At 39.4% G+C, this 18,053-nt stretch overlaps 1 protein-coding gene across 1 annotated transcript in view; it reads left to right on the top strand.

The window, feature by feature from the left end:
- Window positions 1-18,053, top strand: part of SPAG16 (sperm associated antigen 16) — a 1,005,436-nt gene that overhangs the window by 687,241 nt on the left and 300,142 nt on the right. The gene's annotated exons all lie outside the window — the stretch shown is intronic.

Raw genomic sequence — 18,053 nt, 5'->3', positions numbered from 1 at the left:
ACCAACAGCCAACCAAGCTAAATCTCAGCACTATGGCTTTGAAAGACACACAGAACATCAGTAGACATAGATGTGAAGAGTCCACCCAACCCTACTGCATGGAGTTAGCACACTGTCACCAGCACCCACGGTAGTGAGCTCATTCCCTCAATTGTATACATTCTAGAGAATCATGTTAATTGAACGGATAAAGAAAAAATAAGTCTACAATAGAAAAAGTATACTATATTATAATAAGTAAAAATTTAAGTAATAACTAATTCACCTGTGAAATAAGAAAAGCCTGGGACACTGGGACATTTGAGGAAAAGTAGACTGCGATAATTTAGTGACACACTTATTAGTCCTGTGTGTGAAGGAAGAATTATACAGCTCCATGTACACAGTAGATGCTTCAGAACACTACACATGCAACCACAACAACATACATACACAAATGTAAAGACAGTATGAAATACGTATATGTATATAGGTACACACATTATGTATATATATGCACACATATATACACAATATATATACAGTCCTACTGCCTTTTGAGTTGATTCCCACTCAAAGTGACTTTATGGAATATAGCAGAATTGCACCATATCATTTTTGAACTGAAGGACAATGCCTCATCTTTCTCTTGCAGAGCAGACAAGAAATTTGAACCACAGACCTATTGGTTACAGCCCAGGTTGAATCCTCTGCACCACCAAGACTCTATACATACACATGGACACACATATACACACATAGGGGCTGTACCAAGTTCATGGCATATATACACTCATAGATGCCCAATTATAAAAACTGAGGGCTTTAAAATGTATAATAATTAATGGCTGAAACATTTGAATCGTAACAAAACCAGCAATCTAGAGTGATACTTTAGTACAGAGTACAACTCACAGAATAAAATTCATTTATTAAATTTTGAAAATGGACCCAAAAATGTAGTAATAGACAATCTCAATAGAGCAATATCCTGGGATGAAATGGAATGAGGTGAAGAGATCCATCTTTCAAAACATATGATGTGACCAAGTGGGGTTTATGAATTAGTTGCCACACCCCTTCAAGGCATCAATAAGGAAGACTCTCTTTAAATTATACTTCCACATGAAAATAAAGAAAGGTATTTGAATCCTATTTTTACAGCTATTATAATTTTTACATTAAAATATGACAAAAATTAAATGGGATGAATAAAACTACATCACCAATCTAAGTCTAGAATCTAGAGGTAAATTAAATATTTGCAAACAGAAACGCAGCAATATATCAAAAGGATGTCAGAATTTGGCATATGTATAGTATAAGAATAATAGCTTCTAAATAAGAAGTATATTATCCTTTTCTATATTTTCTTTATTTCTCCAGTCTCCAGCACTTCAACTACAAAGTATTTGATAATCAAATGGGATGAGCTTAGGATTCTCTTGGCCCCTGCTATATTCCTTTGGCCTTTTGCAGTTCCTTACACAGAGAGTGATCTCTAAAGCTTTTCAGCATGTTGAAATTGAGACACTAGTGATAGGTAAAAAAAATAGTTTTTGCATGAAGAAACACGAGTCAGTCATTAATTGGGAAGAGGGAAATAAAAAGAAGTATACCTAATCTTAATATCTTACTTGACTTAGCAGTGAATATTATGAACACAATCCTAATAATGTAAACACAGACTATTGACTTAGCCACCAATGTGATCTCATTAGTCTGGGTGAAGGAAAATGGGATGCTATTTTAAGAGCATTAATATTTATCCAGAATAAATAGAAAATCAAAAGAGAATATCTAACATGCATGCACCAACACTATGGGCAAAATCCATAGCCTTAAACAAACACGTTACTGGTTCCAGAAGCTCAGTACCAAGGTCTCAAGGACACGAGGTCGCTTGGCTCAGCGTAGCCCACAAAGGTCCCTTTTCATGATTGTGAATATAGTTCCACATTTTTCTCACACTCTGTGTAGAACCTTCTAATGTGATTCCTTTCGGAGTGGTCAGTAGTTACAGGCTGGCAGCATCTAATTCATCTGCTCTGTGAAGCTCAGGTCCCCATGGTCCATTAGGCCCCAGGCACCTTCTATTTCCTTCCCTTCGAGTGGCTTCACAGGAGAGACCATCAGTTGCACCTTAGTTGTTCTCACTGACTTTTCAGACCCCCGAAGTTATTTAGCAAAGTAAGATGTAGCGCGCTGCCTTTGTGGGCCATGGCGTGCCAAGTGGAATTTACCCAGCAGAGGTGAAAACAGGAATACAGGCCAATGTTGTGTACAGTCCTATTCACAAGAATCAAACGATGGTACGAGCATCCATGTCCATCAGGAGATGACTAGATAAACACAATGTAGTATGTACATAGAATGGACTACCGCTAATCCATAAAGAGAAATGAGTACTGATATATGCTACAAAATAAATGATTCTTGAAAGAAGTATGCTGAAACTAGTCACTTACAAACAGAAGGACAAATATCACAAAATCCTACCTATATACCACATATACTCATGTATAAGCTGAGTTTTTCGGCACATTTAAAAAATCATTTTATTGGGGGCTCATACAATTCTTATTACAGTCCATACATGCATCCATTGTGTCAAGCACATATGTACATTTGTTGCCATCATCAAAACATTTGCCTTCTACTTGAGCCCTCAATATCGGCAGCTCATTTCCCCCTCCCCGCCCCCATGAACTTATTAACATTAATGCTGTAGAGCTAAATGAGGCCTGAGGTGTCTGATGCAACAACGCAGCCATTCTACTGTGACAGTAAAACCACCAGAAGCACCACACAGATGCATGGACATGGCTGTGTTTGCCTGGGGCTAAATCTTTGTCTCAGTCATTTTTTTATAATCATACTTCTCTGTCCTATCACTTTGCTAAACTAATTTATTTTCAATGTCTATATCTTGTCTTATGAATAACTTAATATTTGTGCTGGATTCTTATTCTTCAGTTTGGTCTCTGGACGAAGCTGCATCTCCATCACCTAGTACTCATTGGCACTGAATTGAGTCTGACCCATCGAAACCCTGCAGGGCAGAATAGAACTAACCCTCGGAGATTCAGAGACTGTAACCCATTGGGGGAGTAGACAGCCTCCTCTTTATTCAACTGACTTACTACTGGTGGGTTCCAGCTGCTAACCTTGTGCTTAGAACCTCAGCCCACCATGTTTATACCACCACCAGGGTTACATAGAAATTTAACATCCCCGTGCTATGCTGGAACTGGCTCAGGCTCACTCCTGAGAGGCAAATGTGGTCCTCTCTTCCCAGCTCTGAAATCGGCCACAGTTGGATGTTTTACACCATAGAAATCAGTAAATGCTACAAGTCAGAACTTCTGTTTCAGAGTTGATTTTATCAGCACCAGTGACTGTACCCCACAACTACTGATTCAGAATCTCCATTTACCAAGTTCTGTCACACATCTGCATAAATATTAAAATTGGAGAAGTACTACACTAACCTACATTTTCACATGTTCTAATCTCATGCTATTATATTGTATTCTTATTAGGATACATATTCTTAAACTCAAATGGAAATATTGCTTGAGTCTCTTTGAACAGATTCTCTTAAGATAAACCTGTTTATGTAAAAATATGTATTTTAGCAACCATCCTCTTTAGAGTATGGTTCCCAAGCTTGGAGGCTTAATCAAGAAACTTCCAAAATTTGGCTGTCTGCATTTCATAATGGTTGCAAACCAGTGATTTTCCCCCTTCCATTTTCCCGTTTTGAATTGGGATGCTTACAGTGGATACCTACCACCTTTCCCATCAGTACGTTTAGGCTAAACGTGTGAGCATAGGCTATGGAGTGGATCGCATCATGTTTCAGTTTCCTTGTGTGGAGTGAGAGCGCCTGGACCCGAGGTGCTGCAGGTAAGAAATTAAATCCCAGGTGCATTCTCCACAAACTGACCCAATTTACATAACCTGTTTCTGGACAATGAACACATATTATCTTGACTGAGGAAGGAAGAACAGCCTTTGAGTTATGGTGCTGGTGAGGATTATGGAAAGTGCCGTGGGCTGCTGAAAGCACGAACACACACCTGTCTTGGAAGAAGTGTAGCCAGCATGGCTAGACTGTGCCTCACACACTTTGGACATGTCATCAGGAGGAGCTGGCCCCTAGAAAAAGACATCATGCTTAATACAGTAGAAGGGCAATGTAAAAGAGGAAGACCATCAATGCCATGGAATGATACCGTTGCGACAACAGTGAGCTGAAGCAACCATCGTGAGGATGGCACAGTACCGACCCGGCAGTATTTGCCTCTGTTGTACACGGGGTCACCATGTGCTGTACTGACTTGATGGCACCTACCAATAATAGTGATTTGAGTTAGAAGGACATGAATTATTGGAAGCTGAAGAGAAAAGACGTTCACAAATTTTGAGACATGCCCTATTGCCTAATGATGGCTTCAGACTCGACATTGTTGGAGGTTGACAAGGGTGATGAGGCTGAGGAGGTGAAGGCATCCGAGAGGTCTTATGTCTGTCTTACTATTTTGGAAAGCTAATTCAGCACGTTTGAATCGGATATTTAAAAACTGAACCCTTTCAAATTGCTTCCATTGCTGGCACCTCACATTTGAAATTCACCTCCTGGCATTTTCCCTCTCTTCTGGAAGGTTATTTTTTCTATGGCTCATAGTTCAATGACCGATTCTTATATCCTTCATGTGTATGCACAGTTTTGCATTTAACATGTGAATTACATATGTGGTGATGGGTGCTCACCTTAGAATATAGATTCTTTATTTTTTTATTACAATCTCAGCCCAAACTTCTAATTGTAAGCATTCAGTTACTCTAACAGTTTTGACACTGGTTGGATGCATGTATTTCCTGGGGCTGCCATAACAAAGGTCCACAATTGGGTGGTGTTCAATGAGAGAAATCTATTCTCTCCCAGTCCTTGAGGCTAGAAGTTCGAAGTCAAGGTATTTTTAATATTGACTTATTCTGGAGAACTTTGAGAAAGTGTCTGCTTCATGCCTCTGTCCCTGTTTCTAGTAGTTTCGAGTCATTACAGGTATTTCTTGCCTTTCGGAAGCATCACTCTGTCTCAGTTTCTGTCTTCATATAGTTTTTCTCTGTGTGTCTCTCAGGTAGGGCGTCTCCCCTTCTTAACTGTTGCATCAGGACCTACTTTATCTTTGTGGCTCGCATGTGCACTTAAGAGAGCACATCTGCAAAGATCCTGTGCTAAGTACAGTCCCAGTCATAGGTATCAGAAAAAGAATGTGAGGGTGTCTTTTTTACAGTGGATTTTAAGTACATATATGTTATGTGAATGAAATCCACCCTTTATGAAACTATTTTCATATTTGAGGGTTTCATTCTTTCTTTATATTCAAACATATATCTAAATTTATATACATATTTAAGCACTAACGTAGAAAATGCCAATGAAGTACGATAGGAAATCATTTGAGACCTCTCATTGCCTCCATGTGTGAGTTGCAGATACTTATCATATGAGAATAAAGTAGACCCTCAGAAACCTGGAAAAAAATATTGTTCTCCACAACATACACAAAGTGTCTTTTTTAAGAACAATACCGGTAAGTGCTTAAGCAAGCCATAAACTCAATAATGCTGTATACCAGAGTGGAGAGAAGTCAACAGATGACACAAAGAAGTGTGGGCCTTTAGACTCTGCTTGCCCTGAGATGTCACCCATTCCCCGTGCTCCTTATCAAAAGCTGGAGGTCCTGACTCTGAACTCGCATAGCCGCTTTCACTGTGTCTCTCTCTGACCCATGGACTATGGTCGCGCTGCATTGTTTTCAATCATTGTTCCTTGTGAAGGCCAGGCTCTATAATTCTCGCAGGAATTTCTCGAGACACCGGTGTCTTCACACGCATTCGTTGTTTTGTGAAGGCGATAGAATGTAGATTCTTTTTTCAAGGAAAAGGCCCTTCCACAGACAACTTTCATTTGTTGGCTTCAATGCATTTAATCCTGTTCTACTCAATCACTGTCTGTATTTGTGACAAAGGGATTGTTTTCATCAGAAGAAATCCCGAGAGAGTTTGCTGCTTGGATGAAATTGAATTAATAAAATATGTTTTAAAGGAAAGCAGTTAATAATACTCACATTTGTCAGTTTCCATGTCATGTGGAGCATCCACAAATTAAAAAATAAAATAAAAACTAGGGGATATGATCTCACAATAGACTTCCCTTCTTCCTTCTGGCTAAGCAGCTTCTTTCTTCACAATCAAACTAGAACGAAGAAATAAGAAATATCATGTGCTCAAAAAGGTTCACAGCAGAAATTTTGTAAGTCAGGGCAAACTAAAATTAATAAATAAAACTAATTAGGCCTGATTTGCATATTTAACTAATCTTAATTACACATGGATTCAGCAAACATTTTAAAAGCTGCAATCAATCTTTCACAGACAGGGTTATTTATATCAAATAAGGAAAACTAAGAGCCTTGTTAATGATTACTCTGCTTCCAATTTCTGTTCCTGTGAGATTATTTCAATAATAATAATAGAAGATATTTTTCTTGAGCAATTGTAAACCATTGAAGTTGAAATTCTTGGGTTTCTCAAGATTTCTTACTAGAGAAAATACTAATGTTACATAACCTACTCAATAACTTTACAATATTTAACCGTGTTCAGTATAAAAGGGAATTTCATAAAATTCTTTTGACATTAAATTTTAGAGGTGATAATTAAAAGCAAAACTAAACCACTATGACTGGGTTGATTCTGATTCAGAGCCACCCTATAATTAAGATAATAGCTATAATAGAAACAAGCTGCACCTGCCTGGTAATAAGTAGTAGAATGTTCTTCTCACAACAGGCATCGATTTTCTTTCTTTCCTTTGATAACACTTTTCTTTGCTAACAGAATTTGACATGGAATATGGAGAGTATAATTGTCTAATAGAATTCTCTTAAAATTCCAACGTTTGGTTTAGAGATAGTATCTTTAAAAATGTATAAAGCGTTTACCGTAACAAAAATGTCTAAAAATATAGCAGGAATGGTGCTTTGAAAAGACCGTGCCTCTTTCCATTTACAGGGTACGTGTGAGGAGCCAGAGAGGGAGGTAGTGGTGGCTAAGAGCAAGGAGGCTTTGCAAGCAAGAGAATACTAAACTCATTTTGAGTGATTTTTAAAAGGCATGGAATTCCGTTCTTGGACTCCAATTCTTAGTGTCCCTTTGATTATAAAATAAAACCATCCTCAGAAGCTAAATCTTTTGCCTGATTGCCTTGAAGAGGCAGAAGGTATGAGTCCTAACCTTTCCTCGCAGCCACGCTCTTCTGTGTGTGTTGATACACATTGGAAATGCATTTTGAGTACCTGCCATGTACCGGCACATAGCTGTGGTAATAATGATGAAGCGATGGAGAAAGTCGGCATCATCCTTGTCATCATAAATCATGCAATCTTCATAATGTCATGGTGTGATAACGATCGCTTATGGAATCCTCACACAACCTGGGCAGCAATCTCAGGGTTTTACAAGGACCTACCTCATTAATTTGTCCAGTAATCACATTGACCCCATGGTGTGCGTACTATTATTTTTTTCCTTTTACAAATGAGGACATCGAGGCTCAATAGCTCCCAAGTCACAGTAAGCAGGATGTCCTGAATCCAAAACCCAAGCAGTGTTCATTTCAGAACCTTTGCTCTTTAAGCCTCTACAACATGCAGGTCTGTTTCGATAGGTGATATCTGAAAACCGTATTGTCTTAAATGCAAATTTTCATTTTGAAAATGTCTGAAAATAGTTCAAAATGAACTTAGAGTGTGTAACTTCCATATTCAATGAAATGCTAAAATATAATGCCACCGTTCAGTTCTCGAAAGCAATTAATGCCCCCAATGTCCGTTAGACTCCTAAAATGAGATTTGGCTAGTCGACTCTCTGGCCTCAATCCCCGCTGGGGTGCTCAACGAGAAGGCCACTGTGCAGTCTCTGCAACTCCAAGGTTGAATTACTCTGCCTGTAAGTGAGAAAGAGTATGCTCATCAGAGCCTGTACTCATTATGCAACTACAAGTGCTAATCTTAAATCCAGTTTTATTTTGTTTTGTTTCTAGAAGAGTTTACTTTGGATTGTACTGGTTACAGAGGCCAGTGTTGGTGATGTCAATTTAGAGGAACTGAAGCTGGTTTTGTTGCATGCAATGGTGGCAGGATGTTCACATCAACCTCGGATGCATGTTCATGGTTGTGAGGCTTTGGCTAACGGAAATCAAGAGCCTGATGCTATTGACTTTGAGAAGAGTGTTCTCCAAAGCTACTTGGCATTGACTAATTAGATGCATCTGAAACTAGTTCTGTTTGTTTGTAACAAGGGTTGTAGAAATGTTACTTATTGATTAAACAGGCTTAAACTAGTTCTTTCTATTTGTTTGTAACTGGCACTGTGGAATTTTTACTATTAATTAGTTTAAAAACTAGTTTTGGTGATACCATAGCCTTTCTCAGTGGCCAAGAGAAGAATGACAAAGCCCAAATCTTTTTTACTTGTGCAAACACTTCACACAAAGTTTTCAATAAATGGGAATTAAAACTAGTACCACTTTCCTATGGAAGGGATTAAGTACTACTATATGTAAAATAATCAACACAATATAAATTTTATTTCCAATAGCCTAAGTTGTTAGCTCTGCAATCTTACTCCAGTAGCACAATCGTCACCACTACAGCACATTCATAATAAATGCAAAATAAGATGCCGAAAAGCACATCCATTGTGCTTTCATTAATCTAAGAACTGAGGTAAATACATGAGACAGCAAAGAGCAGTAATTATATTAGCATAGATCAGCTGTTCTGAACCTGTGAGTCGGGACCCCTTTGGGGGTGTCAAACGACCCTTTCACAGGGATCACCCATTTCATAACAGTAGCAAAATTACAGTTATGAAGTAGCAATGAAAATCATTTTATAGTTGGAGGGTCACCACAACATGAGGAACTGTATTTAATTTTGTTGATTGGCTTTTTTTCATTCCAACTCATTCTTTATTTTATCACAAGCTGTGTGGTTTTATTCAAAAGTATTTAACAAGTCAGTTTTTTCTAAGCTTGAGAGCATTCCACCATTTTCCTTATGATGAAGAACTCTATTAAAGGGTCATGACATTAGCAAGGTTGAGAACAATGGCATAGACTATTCTATGAAACACACAAAGACATAACTTATAGTGGTTGCCTCTAGGGATGTCCTAATATGGAAGGCTAATATTTGGTGATATTTGGCATTAAAACCATATTCTTCATATATAGTTAATAAAAAGCTTTGTGAAGATATTTTATTCAGAAAGGCATGTAGGACTCTCTGATAGGAATTTTTGATATTTTTTCTCAATAGTTGTTATATAAATGTATACTAAAATTTAAAAATCAGTGCACTATGATCCTAAGATTTGTGCAATTTACTTAACTGTAATGTGAATCTAAGAACAATTAATCCTTATGATGCGACCCTGCTCAATACTTGCCCTCTTGAAGTGATGGCTGAAGTTAAGGATACTATCGCAAAGCCTGGTGCCGAAATAAGATGGTGCTCGGCTATCAGAAGGATTGGACCTAGGATCTTAAAGCCTTCTCAGACTAACTGCCATGTAAATGAGGTGCCAGCTAAGCCGACGTGGAAGGAGCATACTAGCCTCTGTGATCCAAGGATTTCAAATGATAAAACCCAAGATCAGAGCAAGGAATTGAATTAAAGCTATAACCCCACACACCCCTACTGCAGAAGGCTCAGGATGGTAGTGAAAGCCAAAAGTCCGTTTGAAGAGCCCCACTTGAATGAAGCCTCCATTGAGTTCCCTTAGACCACTGATCAGCGACGTGCACAGTCTTCCACAGACAGGATGAATTCTAAAACGGATCATTGCAGATGTAGTTTGCTTTAAATTTAACACCTTACCATTTTCTTCCCTCTTGACCCATTTTCAGCTTCTAGTATTTATTACTTTCTGCTTTCTTCTGGAATGAGGGTTTTGGTGTATTATTTTATTGCTGAAGCAGGGATCCTCCCCCCACCTTCTTTTTGTATTTAACTACTGTTTACCAAGTGTCTACCTAAGATGCCTTGGGCCTTTGGAATGCATTGGCTTAAATTATTATTTGTATTAGTTTCTTCTTATGAAATATAGGATAGGTAAACCTAGAGACAGCAACTAGATCAGTAGCTTCTTGAGGGTCTGAAAGGAGAGTTGGAGAATAGAAAATGCTAATCACAATGGATGCAAGACTGAAGAAAATATTCCAAAAGTGATTGTGGTAGCGATTACGCAACTCTTTTTGATAAATTTGAACCATTGCTTTGTATGCCATTAATATGCTTTTAAATATTTGTGCATATCTATTATGGCTTAGATAAAAGACACTTTAACCTATCAATGATAAAATGTTAATTATAGCCTTAAGGGCCATGTCTCAGGTGGAAAGATTCAGTGTATATTTTTAAGTTTGTTCGTTGTTTTTCCAAACAATATAGAATCCATTGATTAAATAAATCAGTCAATATATGGACATTATGTTCACCAATATTATCTCTTTAAGGATTTTTCTAATGATAGGAAATCAACTACTTCATTTACTATTTTATTTTAAGCCTAATTAATAAGAATATTTGAACATTTATTTTGTCGTAAACATCAGGCTTCTCTAGAAAATTTTAAAATTTTTCTACACTTCCCAAGGTACTGTTGACATTTGTTCTTGTGTTCAGTCCAGGAGATTCTGACCCATAGTGAGCCTACAAATCAGATGGGACTGTCCCGTAAGATCTCATATGCTGTGATCTTTACTGGTGGCACCGTGGCTTAGGTGCTAAGTTGCTAACTATGAGGTTAGTAGTTCAAACCTAAGAGCCACTCCTGGAAGAAAGATGAGCTTCTCTTCACCCTCAAGGATGTACAGTCATGGAAACTCTCCATCAGGTCGCTATGAATCAGAATCAATTCAATGACAGTGGATCTGGCTTGCTTTTAGGAATCTTAACTTGAGCGTACAGCCACATCTTATCTCTACACCAGCCACTGGTGAGTGGAACTGCCGACATTTTGGTTAGCAGTGGAGCACTCAACCATGTACCACCAAGGGTCCTTTTGACTTTGACAATAGACTTTTAAAATGCTACGTGGATGAAATAGATCTATATATGTGATACTTGTGCATGCCATGTCATGTTGTCTTATAGCAAAAACATAACTTCAAATTTCAGCAATGTTCATACAAGCGTACGTCAGAGACATTGTGCTTTTGGTTTCAGATCATTGAAATGAGTCTTATAATTTTCTTGGTTTCCCAGTGCAAATAAAAGTTATGTTTCCGCTACATTGTAGTATATCCTGTGTGCAACAGCATTACAAAAAAGTTTGAAATACTGTGAGGATCACCAAAATGCAACACAAAGATCGGAAACAATGGTGTACTATTAGGAAAATGGTGACAATAGAGTTGCTCAATGCAGGGTTCCCAACGCCTTACTTTTTAAATATGCAGTTAAGCAAAGGATAATAGAGCAAGGTAGGCCTGTATGTCTTCCAGACATTGGAGCAAAACTGCGCATCATGCTCACCTACTGATCTAACTGATCCATCAGCCACATTTAGTGCTGTTAGCTTCTGCCAAGGCAAAAGGAGACCTCTGGGGGACACTACACCACTACTGGAATTGTAGGTTAGAGTGAAGGACAAGAAAGGTGTCATATGCCATTTCCACCCACAGTCTTTGGGACAAAAAATCACTACATGGCCCATACAAGCATGCCGCCAAGAGGTGTAAATCATTAGGTGGCAGAAAAGAGGAATTTTAGAAACATTTTGAAAAAGAGTGCTAAAATATTGCTTCTATACTTTTTATGAGCCTTCTTCCACAAAGAGAGTTACATGACATTGGAACTAGACAAAACAGGGGTATAATCTGGACTCTGACACTTCTATCTGTGTTACTGTGGGCTAATCGGTTCTCTTTGACATTTCTAGGATAAGAATTATAGTAGTTATCAGCTCATAGGGTTCTTTCGAGGATGACATGTAATAATGCCTGTAAGACCTAAGCCCACATTCCAGATACATAGTAAGCACTCAGTCAATGATCATGTGTTGCACCCGAAACTAGCAACCATGTCACTATAGTTGCTCACATGTTTAGACACAATGGCAAAATTAATGGACAAACAGGGACCTGGGGTGGAACAGCTGCATCAAAAGAATTAGAGACAAAACAGAGCACAAATTCCAATCATGGCTGATCCCGATGAGTAGAAACAGTGAAAAGAAAACTAAGTAAATAACCATAATTGGTGAGGGTGGATTTTTTAAAACCGATTTTCACTTGTGATCTCTATAACCCTTTCCATTCAACTACTGTTTACCAAATATTTTCCAAAGATGCCTTGGGCCTTTGGAATGCATAGATGGACAAGACAAATTTCTCTGGGAAATTTTTACTGTGAAGATATTCACAACAGAGGAATAAAGTTTTCATTAAGTAACTTCAGTAAGTGAGGAGTAATCTTGCTGTGATTGGATGGCATCATGTTTAGTCCAACCCAGAGTGACCGTAGGTGCAAGAGACAGTCCTGTGCCATCCTGACCGTCGTTCCTATAAACCCACCATCGCAGCCTTGTCAACCCACCTCCTGGAATGGCTTCCTCTTTCCCTCTGCCCCTCTCTTTTGCCAAACACAATGTCCTTCTTCAGGGACTGGTCTCTTTTGACTACATGTCCAAAGAATGTAAGATGGATGCTTCACAGGTGCGCTCTGGCTATACTGCTTTTAAGACAGGTTTCTTTGTCTTTTCAGTGGTCCAGGATACTGTCAATGTTCTTCTCCACCACCACAATTCAAATGTTCCAATTCTTCTTTGCCTTTCTCATTCCACATCTTGCTGTTATATGCATATGAGGCAATTGAAAGTACCATGGCTTGGGTCAGACACACCTTTGTCCTCCTCGAAGTTACCCCCACCCCCTGCTTTCCAGTACTCTAAAGAGGTCTTGTGCAGCAGGTTTACCAAAGGCAAAGTGCCATTTCATCTTTTGACTGATGCTTCCATGAGCCTTGGTTGTGGATCCAAGTATGACAACATCATTGACAACTTCAGTCTGGTCTCCATCTCTCATGATGATCTCTATTGGTCCACCTGTGAGGATTTGGGTCTTTACAGTGAGTAATCCCGAGGATGGCAATCCATGACCTTCACCAGCCAAAGTGCTTCAAGTCCTCACTTTTATCAAGCAAGTTTGTGTCATCTACGTATTGGCATTTGTTAATAAACCTTTTTCCCATTATAATGGCACGTTCTTTATATAATCCAGCTTCTCTGATTCTCTGCTCAACATACAGATTAAGTATGGTGATCGGTAAGAAGGTAAAAATTCCAAGTGAACTTTATGTTAGGCATTGGTACCTCTTGAAACAGTTAAACCCTGGGACTCGGTAAACAGTAAAACTCCAGGGGTTTGGTAAAACAAAGTTACATTTTATTTATAGACTGTCCAACTGGGACATCTTGACTAACTGGTGGGTGGATTTTCTCCTTGTGAGAGTTCAAAAGCCCATGTTTCTCCCATTTTATGCTCCTCCAAGTGAGTTTACATTATTGTGTGGGATATTTTTAAAGATCAAATCCACAATAGGACTTCAAGTCTGGATATATGTCTGAGAGGAAATGAAAAGGTATCATAAACCAGTTCTTAATGCCTGCAAAAATTGGATGTAAGAGTTAGGACGACTAGATAGCAAAGTGATAAGAGATGATGGCAAGAGAGGAGCCAGCAGCCAACCCGTACAGAGACTTCAGACCAGGGTAATATGTTTTTGGTTTCATTCTGAGTAAAATAGTAAAATTTTTTGATAGCTGTCAGAAGATACATGGCATGGTCTGGCTTAGGTTTTGTGCGTCACTCTCCTGGCTCCATGTGGAGGTGCCTTGCCCTGCAGTGGTGAGGTGTGGAAAGGACATAAGTAGGGATAGTGAGTATCTTTTTTTTTAAGAGTGGATGAAAGTTGGGGAAGAAGGGAGGTGATGAATTTAGGCTCCCAGATGTACTTCATTGTTTCTTAAACATGCATTGTGTATTTGAGTAATTGGTGATACTGTGTACATGACTCATGGCCACTGAATTGATTCTGACTCATAGTGACCCTCTAGGGCAGAGTAGTACTTCCCTTGTAGGTGTCCAAGACCGACCGTACAAGTTTACGGAAGTAGAAAGAGTCTTCCTCCATGAAGCAGCTGGTGATTTCCCACTGCTGACTCTTCAGTCAGTAGCCCAGCACATATACCTCTATGTCTTCAGGGCCCCTTGCTGTTTACATAGAGGGAACAATTAATTTGGTAAGGGTCAATATAAGTGAATTGTGACTATGTCCATAAAAAAGTGTGCTTTTGCCATTAAACCTAAGAAGCTGAATCAAACATGTCATTAGCAGGAGAGGGTCTGAGGATGAAAGTGTAGTTTACTGACAGGTTGGCTTAGAGAAAGATGGATGAAGGCACCAACCACAAAGAGGGTGGAGCACCCAATGCCTAGCAACGGTCATAAAGGACTGCACCAAACAATTGCTCATGGTGCTGATGGTGCAGATAAAGAAACGCATTAGGAGCCTGCAGTCCCAGGGGCAGGGATAGGAGGAGTTTCTGAATGAGGGGACAGGATCACTGGCAAACCCACAGCTCCACAGGAGGCAACCGGGGTGGTGATTAACCTGACCCATCTGCCAATCTGCTTTCTGAGAGCTTGAGAGCCCAATGGATGTTCTCAATAGAGAATCCAGCCTGGAGCAGGGTGACACCACAAAGGGATGGGACCTAGGGGTTCAAGAAAGCTCAAATGCTTCTAAGACGTTTTTCTGAGGACACCTGGTTGGTAAGTAGATAAGCAAATCTGAATCTCCATGGAGAGATATGAGTGGAGAGCTCCATTTGGAGATCATCAGCCTGAGATGACACATTCTTATCATCTTACAATATGCTAAGCTCTTACTGTGGGCTATCCATTGGCAAAACACCTATCAACTCATTTCATTCTCAAAGGAAACCTCCATGTTCAATATCATTACAACATTTGTGCACAGTGAGCTAAAACAGCGGTTGAGATCTCTCAGCTAGAAGGTGTGGGGAGATTTAAATCCCGGTTGTCTCCAGGCTCAGAAGAAGCGATACAGGGAGTGCAGCCCACCACTCCGTGACTGAGACAGCTAAGTATCGGAGCAGAGCTTTCTTAAGTCACATGATCGTTGTTTGGGGTAAGACTCTTCCCACTTTTTAATTTCTTCTGCTTCTTTGAAAGAAAACAATTCAGACAAGAACTCATCAAAGAAAATAATTCCAAATTGTAATGTCCTAGATTGGGTCTTGGGTATTGCATTTTATTAAGGCTGTTTGCAGACTGGAATATTAGTAGCCCACATATTCCCTGGACCACAAAAGGAGTCCATTCATTCACTTTTATCTTGGGAACAAAGCTGGAGGAAAAGCTTTTTTACCTTTCTTTTTTTTTTCACTCATGAAACATTTATCTTCAAGTCAGGTTTTGTTATAGCCGCATAAATGTGTTCCGTCAGCATTTCCATTATAACTCCATATTTCCAGGGCTTTTCAACAGTGCCTTAGAGACTCTACTTTGTATTAAAACTTGGCATTCAGAATTTGAATGAGAAAACTACATTTTTCTTACCAATTAATCAAATAGTTTAGAGATACTTAATTTAGAAGAGGACCAAATGTAAAACTTTTATTAGTGTAAAAAATAATTTAAGATAATTTGCTAGTTAAAATATTTTTAATAGCCATACTCACTAAAAAATATAGTATCACATTGTTTTGGGTTTTTTACAGTATTAGTTCTCGAGGGAAATTAACCATAACATTTCTTAAGATAGTGTTAAAAAATTAGTAGCGTCTTAGGCTTTATCTCTTATTTTTTGGCATTATAAGTAATTTACTTCTACTTTGAAGTTCTGGATGATTTGAAGTCTCAGTGTAATTGGTTTAAAGTTATAGAGGATCAGCGCCCGAACCAGAATAACACGGGGAAGGGAATGAGAACTCTGGGAGAAGAGCAAACCATTTTAACATATTTTCATGAAATATAAATTTCTGTGGGAAATGTTTATATTCTCTAAAAGAAATACAAAGCATGGACTAATTTTGTCACTGTTTATTGGAAATATCACTTACTGAACATAACAGCAATTCTAAGATTGAATAGGTGCAGCATGATCTTCTTGTTAATAACATCAGACTGACAGACAACCCCTCTGTCTGTCAGACTGACAGACAACCCTTCTGTCAACCCCTTTTCATGCAGGGCTTTCTCCTAGAGTGTGGCCTTGGCCAATGACGTGTAACAGGAATAAACCAGAAATTGTACAATTTGTGCAATCCCTCACTGTGGTCAGGGGAAATTACAGGATGACCCCTTGAATGGGGGACTCAGAAGAGACAAAGGGAGACCCCTTTTCAAGAGTCTCATGTGGGAGATTGCATTACTGGTGGCCCTCTGGAAAGCCATGTATACTCAACGGGGTGTGGCCACCACCATCTTTGAGACCCTGTTTTGATGCTGTGTAAAATACTTCCTCACTTGTCAACCCATATTCACGCAAATTCTTCAACACAGTCATCTTCCCTTGCTGCCTGGGCAGCTATTAACGTCACCGGAGAGGATTTGAGCTTTTTCTTTCACTGACCAATTAGGTGGCTGCCTGGTAGATTCTGACTCACAGAGAGCAGAACTGCCGCAAAGTGTGTCCGATGCTGGAAGTCTTCAAGGTAACAGACTGACACATCTTTTTAGGGATTTTTGGAGGTGTTGGAGCCAGCCGACGAGTCGAACAGTCCTGAAAAGGGGAGGGAGAATTAAGGGAAAAAAAGACAGAAAGTACTGGGAGGGCAACAGTCTGATGGACTGAAGCGCCCGAGTTTATTCTACACACTCCTTATATCCGTGCAGAAACAACCCGGGGTTCAATAGCTCATGGTTAAGCAAGTACATTTGATACACATATCAACTCTATCTTCTGCCAAGCCAGACATCCTTGAGAAAAATTACCTGTTTTTCCCAGACCTTGCTTACTTTCTTGTCTCCTTGACAGTCTGTTCAAAGCATAAAGTCACAGAAGAAATCAGCAAACACTTAGGTCATGAGACTTCTCAGCCGTTTCAAGGCTGAGACTTAATGGCCTTCAACAAGGAGGTTGCTCTGGTTAGCTGCTGAGCACTTACCCACTACGCCACCAGGACTCTGTCTGCTAAAGTAAGGACGTTATCATACGACTGGACCTAAGCTGTAGATGGATGAAAGTCTTTCCAAGTTTGTGTCTCTTCGAATGATTGATAGTCACGCGGAGCACGAGGACGCACCTCTGTCCCCGTTACCTCATTCTGTGCCTACCCCATCCTTGCTTGGCTTTAGAGTCAATTTCCACTCACAGCCTACTCACTGGAGGAGGAACGCACAGTGGGGTTTCCTGGGCTTTGCTCTATAGGAGCGTTGGTGGTTTATTTCTTCTTGTTCTGTGTAAACTGTTTTGGACTAGGTACATCTAAAATAGAGAGTGAGACAGGAAGAAAATTTCTGAGTAAATCTACCCACCTGCTAACTGACTTGACTCAAGCCATACTGGCCCCTTGGCTGTTCCAGGCAAACTCCTACCTCGGGGAAATGAGCTCGAATGTTCCATCCACACTGGGACTCTTCTCCTTCAGGGCTTGACTAACCTGATTTACTTCAGTTTTCGTTCACACTTTGCCTTTTGAATGAGGCCAAATCAGATCGCTCTACTTGACAATGTGATTTGTTAACTCCCTGACCCTAAAATTCAAGATGCCCCCTGGCTTTGATTTCTTCTCAGGGACTTTGCTGTCTTTAAACACACTATATGTTTATGTTGCTATCTTTCAGTCACCATTATGATGTACGATCTAAGGGAAAGGATTTTTGTTCTAGGCACTACCATCCCCTTAGAAACTTAGAATTATAACGCAGTTAAATGAATTACACGTAAATATTTGTTGCTGGAATA

The sequence above is a fragment of the Tenrec ecaudatus genome, chromosome 13 (assembly GCF_050624435.1).
Source record: "Tenrec ecaudatus isolate mTenEca1 chromosome 13, mTenEca1.hap1, whole genome shotgun sequence".
In the NCBI taxonomy this organism is placed as follows: domain Eukaryota; kingdom Metazoa; phylum Chordata; class Mammalia; order Afrosoricida; family Tenrecidae; genus Tenrec; species Tenrec ecaudatus.
This window is presented reverse-complemented; position numbering and strand designations above follow the sequence as displayed.